This window comes from Scardinius erythrophthalmus (genome assembly GCF_964197995.2).
Source record: "Scardinius erythrophthalmus genome assembly, chromosome: 12".
NCBI classification, from domain to species: Eukaryota; Metazoa; Chordata; class Actinopteri; order Cypriniformes; family Leuciscidae; genus Scardinius; species Scardinius erythrophthalmus.
The window spans coordinates 23,392,594-23,410,492 of NC_138232.1; the positions used below are offsets into that span (position 1 = coordinate 23,392,594).

The 17,899-nt window shown below is 39.2% G+C and overlaps 1 long non-coding RNA gene across 1 annotated transcript; it reads right to left on the reverse strand.

The window, feature by feature from the left end:
• Positions 1-13,749: 13,749 nt before the first annotated feature.
• On the reverse strand, positions 13,750-17,409 carry LOC308699558. The gene is made up of 3 exons (XR_014031201.1): positions 16,829-17,409; positions 14,536-14,747; positions 13,750-14,444 (listed from the first exon to the last, which is right to left on the reverse strand). It is a non-coding gene; the product is annotated as an uncharacterized lncRNA (long non-coding RNA).
• Positions 17,410-17,899: the final 490 nt, after the last annotated feature.

Here is a 17,899-nt window from a genome sequence, read left to right on the forward strand (position 1 = left end):
GCCTGGTAGTAAGTATGAGGCTACTATCGGGTGGGATCTCCTCCGAGAAGACCTCATCACCATCATCGACCCTCCTCCCGGTAAGACTGAGATGGCGAATGTCGACGCACTGCACCAACGCACTACTGAATTCGGGAGCACAGGGTAATTTCATGGACTTCAAACTTGCACTTAAGCTTCAGATCCCCGTCACTCCTCTCTCGCACCAGATTACCGTCAACGCACTCAATGGTCAAGAACTTCCCCGTATTACACATTCTACTGAAAACATCACCCTCATCACTTCTGGCAATCACACAGAACTCATCTCATTCTTACTCATGGACTCACCACTTGCACCAGTGGTTTTGGGACACCCGTGGCTTTCCAGACACAACCCCCGTGTCGACTAGTGCACTAACACTGTTTCCACATGGAGTAACCACTGTCATGAGTCCTGTTTAGTGTCTGCCTGTCCCTCTGTGTCTGGTTCTGTGTTTCAGAGTGAGGCAGCGGATTTGTCTAACGTGCCCGCGGAGTACCTCGACCTGAAGGAGGTGTTCAGTAAGTATTGTGCTGCTTCTCTCCCTCCGCATCGTTCCTATGACTGTGCGATAGATCTACTGCCAGGTAAATCTCCGCCTAAGGGCAAACTTTACTCTCTTTCTGTTCCCGAGAGGGAGGCCATGGAGAAATATATTTCTGATTCTCTAGCTTTTTGGGCTTTTTGTCAAGGCGGAGAAATGCGTGTTTCATGCACAGTCTGTTCCCTTCCTAGGGTACATCATCTCCTCTGAGGGAGTGCGCATGGATCCTGACAAGGTTAAGGCTGTGGTAGATTGGCCAAGTCCAGATTCCCGTAAGGCCCTACAGCGGTTTCTGGGGTTCGCCAATTTTTACCGGCGTTTCATTCGCAATTTCAGCCAACTAGTCGCACCTCTGACTGCCTTGACCTCCCCCCGAACGACGTTCAGGTGGTCGAACACTACCGAGGCAGTGTTCACCAACCTCAAGAGTCTCTTCTGTAACATAAACGACTCTGGGTAAATGTGAATTAGCTCAAGGATATAGGGAATTTTGGAAATATTAATTATCATAACTCATGGTCATAATTCAGAAATCGCATGTACATTTACTTTATCAATTATCTAGATTACCTTGTTCCGTAACTGGTCTGGTCATCAGTTATTCGTCCAGCGAATAAATGTAAGATTATCACAGTTAGGAAGGGGTATTTACAAACTCCAAGAAAGTTTATCTTCTGGCCACGAACATCAAACTTTCTGAGTTTATTAATTAAAACTACTCAATGTAGTCTATAATATCGAGCTTGTAGCTTAATTAGATCTTTTGTTTCATTGACTTTATAATGGTGGGTTTTCAAACACAGAGACAGTGAAAAGTATAAATGGATTTTAATAAATGCAACACTAGAAAGATTATATGAGCTACGAATATAAACGTACGTTAAAAATGCAAACAATAAAACAAACAAACATTTAACCAAACAAGAACATACGTGATCAGAATGAATGAAAGAAAGAAAGAAAGAAAGATATAGAGAGAAGGGAAAAGCTAGTAATTATTACATACAGAAACCTAAGTTCACGAGACACCTGGAATCAGCTTTTAGACAGATATGAATATACTTGCAAGTTTGGTCTCTGTTCGAATGATGCTGAGGCAGGAAGCGCGGACGGTGTCCTGTTCCGAAGATGTGTTCGACACCCTCGTGTTTCACTTAATGTGAAAAACAGCTGACCGGATGTCATAGTCATTGTTGCTACACTTCGTTTCGGCTCCCATTCTTGTCACCCCTGATCCCACACGTCAGTTTGTGGTGAAGGTTGACGCGTCAGAGGTGGGAGTAGGAGCAGTGCTTTCACAACTCGCTTCCTCAGACGACAAGATGCATCCCTGCGCGTTTTTGTCTCATCGACTATCACCTGCCGAACGTAACTATGACATTGGTAACAGAGAGTTGTTGGCAGTTAAGTTAGCGTTGGAGGAGTGGCATCATTGGTTAGAGGGTTTGTGGGTACCCTTTATCGTTTGGACCGATCATAAGAATCTTGAATACATCAGATCTGCTAAAAGACTCAACTCCAGGCAGGCTCGGTGGGCTCTTTTTTTCGGACGTTTTGATTTTGTTCTATCGTACCGCCCGGGGTCCAAAAACATCAAACCCGACTCTTTGTCTCGTATTTTTGATCCATCCGAACCCCCGGTGACTCCCGAGTGTATTTTACCTGAGAAAGTTGTCATCTCCACTCTGGTATGGGAGGTCGAATCGAAGGTCAAGACAGCCTTAGAAGGGGTAACGCCTCCGCCTGGTTGCCCACCGAGTCGTTTGTTTGTTCCGGAGGGGTTACGGTCCGATGTTATTCGATGGGGTCATTGCTCCAACGTGGCTTGTCATCCAGGAGTGACTCACACCAGTTTTCTAGTTAAGCAACGATTCTGGTGGCCATTAATGGCTCGCGACATTCACGATTTTGTTTTGGCTTGCTCAGTCTGTGCCACCGGTAAGACATCTAACCAACCCCCAGACGGGTTACTTCGACCACTGCCTGTCCCTTCGAGACCCTGGTCCCATATCGCTCTAGATTTTGTCACCGCCCTCCCGCCCTCCAATGGCATGACGGTTGTTTTAACCGTAGTGGACCGGTTCTCGAAGGTGGCACATTTCATCCCCTTGCCCAAATTACCTTCAGCCAAGGAGACAGCGGTCACAGTCATAGATCACGTCTTTCGGTTACATGGCCTCCCGATGGACGTGGTCTCTGACAGGGGTTCCCAATTCGTATCCAAATTTTGGCAAGAATTTTGTAAGTTACTGGGGGCCACGGTCAGTCTGTCCTCGGCTATCATCCCCAGAGCAATGGTCAGTCTGAACGAGCCAATCAGGACCTTGAGAGAATGTTGCGATGTTTGGTTGCCAAGAATCCGTCGTCCTGGAGCCAACAGCTTTCTATGGTGGAGTACGCCCACAATTCGTTACCAGTATCATCCATTTGATAAACCGCATTCTGGACTCGAGACGGAGGGGACGCGGATTTCAGTACTTGGTGGACTGGGAGGGTTATGGTCCGGAGGAGAGAAGTTGGGTACCTGCTAGAGACATTCTGGATCACTCCCTTATCGATGGTTACAATCGACAGGTAAGGTTGTCTGGGAACGCCAGGAGGGGGTGGGGGGGGGGGGGGGGTACTGTCACGGTTCATGAATCGGCTGTCTCATTCTGATGTGTCTGCGTGAGTGTAATTGTGTGGGTGTGGTTACTCGTTGTGTTGATTAGTGTCACCAGCTGTCATTAATTCCAGTTCCGTTTATATGCCCAGTAATTTCCCTCTCATGTTGTCAGATCGTTGTGGTTGTTCCTCGGTGTGTGTCCTGTTCTCGTGCCTCGTCTGCTAAGTTCTTCTTCTGGATTTCGTCAGTTCTTCGTGTCGTCTGGATTTCGTCAGTTCTTCGTGTCGTCTGGATGTTCCACGGTTCCTGGGTTTCACTTGAGCACGCTGACCACCGCACCACCACCGGATCGCCATCTCGTCCCTGCTTCATTCCACCTGAGTGTTTGTCCCCGACCTGTGTCTTACATCTGACCATATATAATAAACTGAGTTTTACTTGCATCTTGCATCCTCCTGTTATTTCCTCACAATTTGTTATCTTTGTTTACTGAAAGATAATAACATTCGAACTCACACTGTATTGGTTTCTGCTGAAAACATACTACTGCTATGTTTTACCAAATCATACTCATAACACTGGAATACTTCATTCTGATTGGTCGATCACAGCATTCTGCATTCAAATATTTTTGTAGAATAACCACTAAACTGTATAAATTAACAATTTTCACAGACAACTGATTGCATATACAGCAGTAGTTTCATCCCAGTATCATACTGTTTCTCTAAGTTTTTCACAAATTGTTTGTAATGTTCCTCATTTGAAAGTTAGTTTTGATAAAAATGTTTGCTGATGTAAATGTAAATACATTTAGTCTGAAAGCCACTGCAAACAGCACAGGAACAAGTGTACATTGATACAGAACGTCTCTTCTCAGGAAGTAGAGAAGGAAATTGTGATTGTTTTAGCAAATTATTCAAGAAAACACAGACACGCATTGAGTAGATTTGTACTAACGTTCACGTTTGCTGAACTGCTTGCTGCATAACAAAACACATTGGGCAGTTGCTGTATCAGTTGTACCTCCACATGCGCATTGGGAACCGAATCAATGTTCAGAACATTACAACAATATACCCAGTAGTCATTGCACAGTGCTTTATGAAGGTTGCCTAAAATAAACACAATGAAAAGCATTGTCTGTGTTTGATGGAGTTGCAGGGCATCCAAATAGACAATTTTTGTCAATGTGAAACTTTAGGGAGCTCCTTTTTTGTGATAATGTTTTTATTAAGAATTGCATTTACATGTATTATAAGACATACATCAATAGAAATAAAGTGCAACACACTGAACTCTTTTTGAAAACAAGCCATCCCACCCACTCACGGCGACCATATAAAACCCCCCTCTCTCCCTCCCCACTCCCTAAAACATTAGGCACAATCATAGACAATCTACAACATAAAATAAATAAATAAATAAAATTTACACAATACTAGTACAGTGTAAAGACATTTAAAACATGTATTTTTTTACAGCAAGTTCTTAATTTTTGCTATTATAGTTTTTTGAGTGACCCTGTGCATCCTTGATAGCTCCATGTTCACAATGTCTAGGAAAGAATACATCTAGTGTGATCAAGCTCAAGAGTGTGGAGGTTTCCAATGTAAGGCAAGCATTTTCTTAGCTGCAGTTAATCCAGAGAATAACAATTTTTTCAAGTCATCATTTAAAAGCAACAGTTTAGGACAGCATGATATGTCAGTTTCCAGAATGTCCTTCAGAGTAGTATACCTGTCTCCAAAAATGATTAACTTCAGGACAATCCCAAAATGTATGCTTGTATTCCAAATCTCCTGAGCAGAAATTACAATTCAACAATGAGGAAAGCTTCCTTAAATGGGTGGTAAAATGCCCCTTTTCACAAGATGTAAAATAAGTCTCTGATGTCCCCAGAGTGTGTATGTGAAGTTTTAGCTCAAAATACCCCACAAATTATTTTTTACAGCATGTTAAAATTGTCACTTTTCGGGGGTGACAGAGAGTGGAGCTACAAGAGCTTGTGTGTGTGTGTGTGTGTGTGTGTGTGTGTGTGTGTGTGTCCGATTACCTCAGGCAGACAAGCACTAAAATGTCAGAAACTGTTCTGCCTTTTATGTTTAAACTGGAGTCGGACAATGATAGAGAGACTCAAGAAGAAGTGATAACATGTAGAATGCAACAGGACGTTTCTGAATGGTTAGTTGATGAATGATATAAAATCACTCATGTGGGAATTGTTGTAATGCCTACAGAGCGACATGCTATTGCATTTGTGTTACGTACTGTATTGCATGTGAAAAGACAGATGCGACAGCTGGAGCAGACTCACAAATGTGCTCTACTACAACAACTCTTCCTCTTCTCAACATGGACTGCGTGTTCCCGGGGGCGGGGTTTATGTAAATTTTAGGGTTAGTGATGTCACTAACCCAGGAGGAAAGTCATGTAGTCCCTACCAGCCGTTTGTTGTAGCCCTTAAAAATGATTTCTTAAAAGCAAATATCTTCCTTTGCTTCGAACTTTGAGCGTTGTAACTTTGCAGATGTTGTTTATGCTCAAACAGCAACATTACACACTAACTAAAGTTAGAACACCTTCTAGGGCTGAGATACATCATATTAATCATTTTGTAGTGAATTAATTGATGGTTAGGTTTTTTAAAAAAAAAACAAATTTAAGATTGTCCCATATTGAATCCCAACAGGCACCATCATTATCTTCTATTTCCGTACCATATACTGTATATCTCTGTTCCAGATGTCCAAAATTGGTCACTGTAAACTTTAGGGAGCTTCTGATTTAAAGAGCATTGAACGCTGTGTAGTGACTCATATATCCCCAACACAACCCTAACATAACTTATTTCTCTTCATGTTTGAGTCCTGATCATCCTAATGGGGTTTATTTTTTGATAATGTTTTGCTGACTGTACATTATCGCTTGACTAGTGTGTTTATATGATTATGAGGGTAGAATTCATGTCAAGGTCATTTTAACTTCCTATTGTAATATCCTAAAATCCCCCAAAAATGTTTTTTTAGGGTATAGTGCATCAGTTTGGTCAGCTATTTTATAGATTCATCCAGGCAAAGGTTCATTCGACAGTGTCATTTTCAGCACAATGGAACAGACTGTCTTGTGAATGATGTCTAAGAAATGTAGGTGAAAGAGGAAGCGCATATCTGTCATTCCCCACTCAACTCTCAAGTGGCCACTATACTTTAAAGTACTGTCAAAACGTTCTTGCCCAAGACACTTTTAGTGAAACCAGCAGACAAACTGGTGAAATTTTAGGGGTCAGGAGAAGGTAAGAGACATCTGTTTACCTATAATCCTTCCTAGCAAAAGCTTGGTATGATTGGACTTTTAACAATGTTTCACGTGAACACACTGTCCCTTCTTTAGGAATATGTTTGCCACTCAACCATCAAGAAGGGCAGGGTAAAATTAGAAGTTACCAACCACAAGTGACTATGCAGTTTGCCATCTCTCAATACACATCACATGTCCTGGATCTACAGTTTTGTGGCATTTTTACAGAATATCAATTTGTTTACAACTGAGGTCTTTAAGTCCATCTCTCTTTTCCCTTGTTTGTTGCTGCCATTCGTCTCTCTCTCTCTCTCTCTCTCTCTCTCTCTCTCTCTCTCTCTCTCTCTCTCTCTCTCTCTCTCTCTCTCTCTCTCTCTCTCTCTCTCTCTCTCTCTCTCTCTCATGGCTCTGAGCCAGAGGTGACAGATTTAGAGGAGGCATAGGTTCTATTTTCTCCACCTGTATAAATGATACAGAAACTCAAGCCTGGACCACTCTGCTGCTCCGGGTCCCAAGGCATTTCCATGGAAAGCCAGACTCATGACCTGGACACGAGGATCACTTACACCCACTGAACATTTAGTTAAACCAAACTGGGTTTCTCAGGGAATTTGTATTCTCCGGAAAGAACTTTTATAGATATTAAAGACGGTAGCAACCATAATGGACCCCTGAATAATTTCTCTAGGGCAAAAAACACCTGTCATCAAGTGGGTACAGTAAGTGGGTTAGGTCATCTCTCCAATTTGGGTAACATCCTCAAGTTGCAATGCTTGCTCATTTGGATACACAGAGATATGAACTGAGAGCGTCCTTTGTATTTATGTTGGTTTCATATGGTTTTTCATATGGTTTTGGTCATTATGGTAACCTTTATACCACTATCGAAATTTACATTTTGATGTTGTCCTTACACCTTATTCATTATTAAGAATTATATAAAGTATGGTAACACTTAACAATAAGGTTCATTAGTTATCATTAGTTCATAACATGAACTAACAATGAGCAATACATTTGTATAAGTTTATCTTTATGAATGTTAATAAAAATAGAGTGGTTCATTGTTTGTTCATGTTAGTTCACAGTGCATTAACTAATCTTAACAAATACAACCTTTGATTTTAATAATGTATTAGTAAATGTTAAAAATTAATATTAACTAAGATTAATAAATGCTGTAGAAGTATTGTTCATTCTCATGTTAACTAAGGTAGTTTACTAATGATAACTAATGAACCTAAAGTATATTATTATTATTATTATTATTTTACAAATATCACAAAGTATTAATTCAAAAATAGGATCTGGGTTGTCACGCCACATGATTATTAGTTTAGTTATTGACTTGACAACCAGTCATGAGGGTCCTCAGATATAATTTCCTGTGTTATGGGTTATATATCCCTGCATGTTGGTTGGACCACTTTTTTTGACTTTTTTTTCCCTTTCAAATATTGAAATGTTTACTTTGATGTAAACTCATTGATGCTTTTCACCTATGATTGCTTCGTCTTCGGAAAACACCAAAGTGTATCACTTAATCTAAAGAAACACATTTACACATGAGCACACTATAGTTTATTTATAGCATATTTAACTTGCCTGAACTATTTTTTTCCAACATCATGACATACATTGTCCTCCTATCACTTGCAAATGCCTTTATATAAATTATCTTGAAATATTCTCTATAGGACTGAATTCTATTAAGAGAGAGGAACCGATTTATATTTCTTTTTTTTAACATTGGTATAAAACTGAAAGGAGCAATTTGATGTTGGTTTCTATCTTTCTTTCTCACAGGTGTGCACACCCACCTCCCTATTTTTTATTTTTTTTTTCATTCTAATACATGCACACACCCAAAGATCTCTTTTGTCTTTTGTGAATTTAGAAGGTTGCCCACACCTTTCAGCACTGCATCGAGAGGAGTGACCTTGCAATGAGTTGTCCTGGATTCTGGGTCAAATCCTGTTGCTATGTCTGCTGTGCAAAGCAGGCCAAAAAGTGTGCCAGAGACAGAGACTATGGACATTTATTGTCGAATCCAGAGAGGAGATGATGTCATGAAGCAATGGAACGGAACCCTGCTTGGAATCATAAAAAGACGGGGACTGATGATGTCAGAAAAAGGGAACTAGAACTAAAAAATTAATTCCACTCTATCACCGAGATAATATTCCCAGAAGAATTTAATGACATAGTCATTAAAAAAAAAAAATTGTTAGCCTCAGGACTGACACATCAAGTTAGAAGATGTATGACTGAAGTATATTCTTAAAACAAGAAGGCATTCTCACATACTCACTCTTCTCAAAAAGAATGCAGTTAAGTACATGTGGGACGAAAGGCCCTTCATCTAAAGTCTAAGTAATCCTGAAAATGATGCCTGCCGTTCATGCCTGCCGATTAAAGTCGGCCTGTAACATCTAGAGTAAGAGCTCTGGACAGCACAACACAGTTGAAATGGAAATAGTCCTTTCTTCCCTTACTGTGATGTATATCAGAGTCAAATGGCTTCTCAAATGAGACATTTTATTATTTTTTTTGCTGCAGAGCAAGTACCGAGACTTGCTGCTGCCAATACCTTCACAGACATTGTTAAAGCTGCTGCTGCACATGTAACATACATGAATTAACCCCATCGCAGATCTATACAGGTGGCGCTGGGGAGATGGAGGGTTTCTGAAAGCGCACTGCAGACGTAACAGCAAACATTGCCAAGTATTTGAATGTTTGAGCAGGAAGCTCATTGGCCGCTGATTAAACAGCAACCAATCAGCTTGTGATGTAGATAATGACATGATTACTACCAATAAGTTAAAGGGATAGTTCACTTTGAAATTAAATTTTGGTATGTTTTAGCTTACCTCAAGGGCATCCAAGATGTAGGTGTCTTTTTTTCCGCAGTAGTTTCAATTTTGATACTTTTAGCTCAAACCGTTCTTGTCTGTCAGTCATATAATGCAGGTCTATGGTCATTGTCTCAAAGAGCATCCACAGAGTCCAAATTAAAACAATTCCCCATCGTCCAAATTAAACAATTCCATATCGTAAGTACACATTGATGGCCTAAGACACGAAACGAGCGGTTTGTGTGAGAAAACGAACAGTATTTATATCGTTTTTACCTCTTGTAACACAGCCACGTCCAAGTGATCTGAGGGCGCCCGTGCTTCCTGCTGTGTGACGTGTGCGCAGACTGGTGTATAGATATATACACTAGATGTCGCCTTAAAGACATTCGTTCATGAACTGCCGTAGCCAAGGTGACATCTAGTGTATATATTATTACTAATAATATATTTATTATTACTTTTGCTGCATTTATTTGATCAAGAATACAGTAAAATCAGTAATATTCTGAAACATTATTTAAATTTAAAATAAGTGTTTGTGTTTGCTATGTAATTTATTCCATTAAATGTATTCCTTGAATTGATATATTGGTAAATACTTTTGGTTACCGCTATGACATCCCTAAATCACAAACAATAGCTTGTTTGCATATGACGTCACGTCACTGCGTTGCCATGGCGCGAAATGCAGATGGAGGGCAGGAAGTAATGTGCTACATTTAGAAGCACTATAACAAACTCAAAATGCCTATGTTTTGCGTCGTTTATGGTTGCTCAAATCGATCAAACCGAGAAACCACGAGGAGTTTTTATCGTGTACCAAAAGTTGTTGTTCATAAGGGGGAAAAATGCAAGAAATTGACCGAAAAACGCCGGAAAAAATGGCTTGCAAACCTAAGCCTGCGGTCGGGAGGAGCCGAATCGGAAAATGCCCGTGTGTGCAGTACTCACATGGGCGTCAGTTTGGTTTGAAATGTGCTGGGTACAATGACGCTTTATTTATTTTTTTCTCTTTCGCGCAGGTCATGTTTTGAAAGACTATGTCCTGTAGCTTACTAATGTAAATAAATAAAAATGTATACAAAAATGTGATGTCCGACTCGTTTTATGAAGAAGAAAGCCTTAAGTTTTCAAAAAGCATTGGACATATGACCCACTAATTCTGCTTCATAAGTAGGCCTACCATGTTGACAATATGACATGACGTGGTTTAATGTTACAATGATTACCAAATTTCTCTCTCATATTGCTCCTCATAACCATTGAAAACGGTCAAAAAATCGAACCAAATGTCAAATTATTATGGATGTTATCTGACATTAATCTGACGTTATCTGGCGTTTCTGCTTCACATTTTCAGCAGGGCAGCGGAGCGGCTGTGGGTTGACTCCTCACGGTTTTCATGGGCTTTATAAGTCCTGAAAAAGCTTTATGGTTTAATGTAGCCTACCTAAACAACGATCACCAAATTTCTCTCTCATATTGCTCCTCATATTACTGAAAACTGTAAAAAAAAATCTAACCCAAAGTCCAATTATTATGGACGTTAAAGGTATAGCGGAGGATCTTTCAGAATTTTAGATAAGACCCGCCCTCTCCACTTTTTGAAAAGTTTGATTGATTCACCAGAATGATTGACGATTAGGAGGACCAATAGTATAGGTGATCCACCCGGAAGTAAAAAATCCTCCGCTATACCTTTAAGTTAAAAGTGGTGGGTACAAAATGACTCGTGACGAAACTGTTACGTGTCCCCACCGAAATCGACGCCTATGAGTATTCACTTCGTCAAAGGTGAGTTAATACAACTTATGTGGCTAGTATGTTTGTGTAACGTACCAGTTTCCGAACTTTGTAAAGTCAAAGTAATTGTTTCTTCTTTTCTTTGAGTTTGTAAGTTACCAATGTAACTGAAGACAAATGTAATGTTACAGGCAAATCTTTAAATTCAGTTGAAAAATCGCTCCTCTTCATAACGTAAAGATCACGTCCAATTATGTTTAAATTTTTTGTTATATCTTTCTCTTGTAATAGCGTCTAAAAGTAGTACGTTCGGACTTTCCTCCATCTCGTCCATTCTGCTCTTCACTTCCTGCCCTCCATCTGAATTTCGCGCGTCATCACAATCACGTGACTGCAAACCACCTAATGTGCCTCCCAAAACACAACCTGACTCTAATGAAAGTGATATAAATGAAACTAGCACAAAGAAACGGATTGTGTATTCTGAATTCTCTTCCCTTCTATCCCCCTTCAGCATCCTTTTCACACTCTATACAGTCGGTGTGGGTAGCAGGAGTCTATAGCTTGACCCAGACAGCTGCCTGGTGCTAGTCTAGACAGTGATGGAGACAAGCGTCACGGCTCCATGCGCACAAACTCTGCATCTCAACATCTCAGGGACACAGGCATGTAGAACACCACCCTCTGACGGGTCTGCCTGCGAACTGCAGTCAACCTGCCAACTATGATAGTCTACTGATGGCAATGGCAATTTTATTTGTATAGCACTATTTACTACAACCAGAGTTGACCAATGTGCTTTACAAAGAAATGACTCAAAAACACCAATAACACAAGGATAAAAATACAAAGCAGTAAAGCATAACATAACATAATAAACATGCAGTAAACATAAGACAAGAATAAGAGTGCTTCAACCATTAAAAGCCATATCGAATAGATAGGTTTTTAACTTAGATTTAAAAATGGAAAGACATGTTCATTTAAGCATCTAAGTCACACATGACTCCTGAAAAAAAGCCATTAAGTACTTCAAACAACCCATTTATAATTGATTCAAATTTCATTTAAACTGAAACATGCACCATCGTGACTGTGCAAAAAGTCTGGCCTAGTTGGAAGGCCTGCACTGTTCACAGAAGAACAACATTGCATCATTTTATAGTTCATTTCTGTTAGGAAATAAACTATTGTACCAATAAACATGCCTTTGCACTTGCCAGGTATTTCTAAACATCACAGGCCTAATGTTTCCAAAATTAAGTCTCTGTTGCACTTTTGCCCAAAAAGCCAGCTGCACTAACCCCCAGTAGATATGTGGGTATGTTCAAAAACATTGAATAAAATCAAAACATGTGTGTAACTGACTGTGTGCAACATATTTTAAGCACATCAAACTGGTCAAGATTATGAAGTTTGAAGTTTCTTCACTGCCATACGGATCAAAATTGAGATAATGAGGAGGCATTTTTCAGATGAAAGTTAAATCCCAGAAAGGTTTGCAATTTATATGTATACAGGTTTTTTTTACAAGTGTATTTTAAAAATCAAGGTCATATATATATATATATTGCATTTGCCTAATTTGGTAAAGTTTATTTTACATGTACACTCAAAAAAAAAAAGATTTTTTTGATGTTGTTCACTTTGTTTAAACCATTCATTTTGATTTAACACCATTGTATCAGGTTTCATGTTCAAACATATTGCATCATGTTAAACCGACTTTTGGCTTAACTCTATGTTTTCATTTTGATAGAACATATTTCAATCAAGTAACTCAGAAATTAATTTAATCTAGTAGCTTACGTCTATGCCTGACCACAAAATATATAAAATAAATTTGAACTTACTCCATGATTTCTAATTTGGAGAATTAATTTTGAACTCGTCCAAATAACTTAAATCAATCATGTGGAACCACTGTCCATGATTAAATCATGTTCAACCAAAGAGTCTTTTTTTACCATTAAAAGTTTGGTGCCTGTTAGATTTTAATCGGTGCCTGAGGTCTTTAATGCTTAACAAGGCAACATTTATTTAATCAAACATATTGTAAAAGCAGTAATATTCTGACATTTTTATTTAAAAAAAGATAACTATTTTAATCCATTTTAAAATGTAATTAATTCATGTGATGGTATAGCTGAATTTTCAGCATCATTACTCCTTCAGAAATCCTAATATGCTGATTTTCATTAATCATAATTTTCATCATCAGTTCAGTTGTGCTGCTAAATCATTTTGTGGAAACGATGAATAGAAAGTTCAGACAGAATATGCACAACATATATCCCAGAATGATTGGAGAATGTTCCAAAGAGCATTGTGTGATTCAATGGAAGTAAAGAAATCTGACTTGTACAAAGGAGCTTATCTTAGATTCTGAACTCAAATAAATGTGTGCTGAGATGTCTGGCAACCAATTATTCAAGTGAATTCATAAATCATGTTTGAAAATCACACTTTTTTTTAGATTTAGACATTTGAGATCTGCAAAGAACAACACATACTAGAAAAGCAATGTGGTGACTGGGCTTGAGGACACACAAAAAGCCTATAGCCTACAGAGAACAGTTGAGAAAGTCAAACCCATCATCACAATGCAAATGCTTCGAGACAGACAGCCTTTGGCATCTTAGCCATGAATAATCTTAGTATAGCCAACATCTTAGTTCATCATTTTATCAGAAGAGCTGTAACTACAAGACTATGAATACATAAGTACCGATGCTTAATTCAAGGACAAATCTATCCTGAAGATTGAGTCTATATTGCCACCTAGTGGACACTCCTGTGAAATGATATTGTACAAATTGTACAAAAAGCAAATTTTCAGTTAAATTCAAATCATTCTTTAATGTTTTTAACACTAAACAAGAACACCATCCCTTCCGGTTACTTTGTTTTAACCTTAACATTGTAATGCATTATTTTATAGATGTACTGTAATGAAATTCAAAATTGTGCTTAGACTAAGATTAAAACATAAATATGCTTCAACTGGCAGAAGTGAATGAATGAAATAAATTGGCAAAAAGTAATGCTCAGCAATGATTTGTTCAACGTATCTATATAAATTAAAATTAAATACTGAGAGGTCATTCAAAACAACAAAATCACTTAAAACAACACTGGCCTGAGCTCAGTAGTTTATAAACCAACTAATTTCACATATTTTTTTAACAAAGAACTAACATCCTTATACTTCGGCATCAGCAAACTGGTCAGCCACTACAGTATAAACAATGCGGACCCATTTGACAGGTTTAATGTGGTGAACTGCTGGGCTGTAGTGTCCCTGGTTTGAGCTTGGGCCATTACAATGAAACATCTCCTTTTCTTCTGTAATCAAGTCATCTCCAGGATCTGTGGTAGGCATACAGACATAAATAGCTTATTACAAAATGTATGAAACAGAGATTCTATAAAACATTATTTGTAGCCTACATGAAATTACCATAAGGAGGCTGATTCTCATTTTCTATGCGTTGTGAAATCTCCTCTAACTCCTTTTCCCAGTCCTCTTCCTGAACAGGGGGCTGGGGCTGTAGCTGTGGCATGATGCTCCGGTTACCCATCCGAGGAAATGTTTTCTTTGCTCTTCTTTGTCTCCACTTGTTTGGGTGCATTTCTTCTTCTTCACAGAGAGATAAGCTCTACCCCCAGATACTAGAATGATAAAACGTGTGAAAAGCAAACAACACGTGAAGATTCCATTCTGGTACTGTTGGATACATTTCTGGGCTTTTACCAGGTCATCACAAACCATTTTACAAAATCCTTGTATTTAACATTAAGGTTTCAAGATTAAATTCCATTTTCGTTTACTCTTCCACAATTCGTTGAGAAAAATGCACTTGAGTTCACCCAACTTTTTGTAAATTTAACTGAAGGTAGACTATGAAACTTTGTTTTGTTCAAAATTAACAACATTTAGTCAATACATCATCAATCCTTCTTCCAAACGTGTTTTTGTCTTACCCTGATTCACTATGGTAAGCCTGTTATAAGTGCAATATCATAGACCCGTCGGGATGGTTTCGCAGAAAACTGCGTACATACGTCACTCGCCCGTGTGTGTGTCGTCATATCCGTAAATAGAGAAAAATTGCTCAGGCCACTTTGACGCGTGAATGGTGTGGGAGTGGGTCCGTGTACGTTTTGATAGTTTGTTTTCCAATTTGAAATGAAATAAGCAGAAACGAGAAAACTGCCCCTTTATTCGTTTTTTCGTTTTTTCAAAAAAAAAAGAAAAAACGAGATTTCGGCTTGATTTTTCGTTTTTTTAGTTCACAGGCAAAAAACGAATAAATTACTTCAAAATTCGTTTTCCACATGTGGGCGGCCTGACACGCCCCCTTCCGCCGATTGGTCAAGCAAATCTGAGCATGTGACGTTATCAGTTGTCGCTCAGGTCAGGGTCTGTTCAACAAAATAATAGTCCTTTACTATGGCTACAGATTCTTAAACTGTACAGGGCAGGTCCGGGCTTTCTTCTGTGCAACTTTACGCGTTTCACAGAAATCTTTACATCAGAAATATTAATTATTATTCTGCCACCAGCCTGTTTTATTTAGCTGTGTGTGGTGAAGCTGCGCTTGACAGCGCCGAGCGGGAGAGGCTCACTGACCATTGTTCAGGCAGCAGAGTCAGAACTTTTCTTTTAGACGCTCCGTTTTGCCACGGGATGGTGATTGCAAATACTGTAATGCCAATCGGCTGAGGGTGGGTGCCGATGATGGTGAAATACATTTTTACTGAAACTGTAATCATATCCGCGACCCGTGAGAATGAGACAGATGATTGACAGGACGATAGCGGAGGCAATTAAAGGCGCAATATAACTTCTGTTAACAAAAACATAAATAAAAAACTGTTTAATATAAGTGACTTTGTCTTTGTTTTATTGTTTTTGTTGTTTTTAGTCAAATAATTGTGAACCACAAACTGAGCCTTCGTTTTAAAGGGCAATTTCCAAATATATTTTATTTATTTGTTATAATATGGGTATTTTATAATTCAGCATAAATAAAAACAAGCACACGTAATATGTATGCCTATAGGCTAAACACCACAGTTTTTTGGTTTTGTTTGTGTGAACTTTTATCCCCAACCATATTTCTTCATGGGCTCCACGCCAGGGGTCACGCTCAGCACCCCTACTTCCTAACTGTAATTAACAGTATGCTGACCCAGTTTATATGTAAAATCTTTGGTATATGTAATCTATATGTAATATCTAAAAACACTTTACAGTGTGATGGAAATAAACTTTTCTTAAAGCGTCTTGTATATCACCACAGATTTATTGACACCCTTCTATCTGTGTTATATACTGTATACTGTAATCGGTGTCTACAGATATAAACATGTTAAATTTAAAGGGACTATGTGTAGCTTTTTAGGTATTTTATTCTCTAAAATCAATATTTTTATTCATAAATATGCCCTCAATGGGGTATAAATAGATGCCAATGATCAGACTAATCCTCGTAAATGAAGAATTTATTATCTTTATATACATGGGACGGGTAAGTCCCAGTGGGTAAGCGTTTCGTATTAGTTTGAAGGTACCCCCGGGAGCCGCCATTGGCTAACAAGCCTTCACCTGCTGTTAGCATCCCATTGACTTCCATTCATTTTGGCGTCACTTTGACAGCGAATAACTTTACATCTGAGGCGTTTAAAGACTCCATTTGTCCATTATTTATTTCTAAAGAAACACGACAATGTATAAAAGGCTCCATTACCTTGTATCTTACGTTATGGCCCCGTAGAAGCAGTTTTTGTAAAAGTAGGCTAACGATTGCGTCAAAACCATGCGACTCTCTGGAAATTACCGTAGAGACAGGAAGAGAAGCTCGCGGGCAATTTGGGGGACGCGGAGGCATAAAGTCCGATAAAGTCAAAGGAGAAGCCCATAGAGAGTCATGACGTTGCTCCTGCTCCTAGCTCATGGACAGCTCCTTCTCACACTCTCCGTCTCTGCAAGATTCGGAAGGGAATGGTTCCGATTTCGTCTGGCACAGCTGCTAGAAAACTTACAACTGTCAGGCGGGCTGCTCACGTCACATCCCCGTCGTCAAGCTCAGTTTGAGTCTGCGCAGTACGCTTGGCAATCAGGAAATGACTGCTCCTTATGTGCTTCAACTTCTCTCCGTTGAAACCTATGGGGTCGCTGTGTCCAGTTTATATACTGTCTATGGTAAGTCCACGGAGGCTTCCATGTAGATCCGCCATCTTGAAAAACTATAATAGCAGAGAGGGACAAAAAGTACTAGACCAACGCGTTTCCACAACGCGTTTCGTTCAGAGCCAGCGTCACGTGACTGAAGCCAGCAGAAGCGGAGGAGCAGAGAGAGGCGCTTGTCACTGCCGCGGCAAGTTTAAAAGCAGTGGCGGCTGGTGAAAAATATCTTAGGTGGGGCTGTGTCATATTCAAACCATGGGAGTAGGCTATTAGGCCTACTTTCTGCCCTTGGTAATGTTATGTGTATTGTGCTTTGATGTTTATTTTGTTCTATTCCTTAACCCAGTCCCAGTGGTTCTCAAACTTTTTAGAGTTGTACCCCAAGATGCTTAATATCCTTCTGCACACCCCCACTCTTCAGTCACACCTTTTTCAGTAAGGGACAATATTTGCCCCCTTAAATCGATTTTTTAATTTTTGCATTTTTACCTTTACAAATACCTTTATAAAATAAATAATGCTTTAAATAAAAAAAAAAGTTAAATAGATAAATATGCAATGATGGTAAAAACGAAGTGATGCTTTTAAAACCGCCAGTGGTGAGTCATCCAGTAATGAAGCAAGTGGCAGT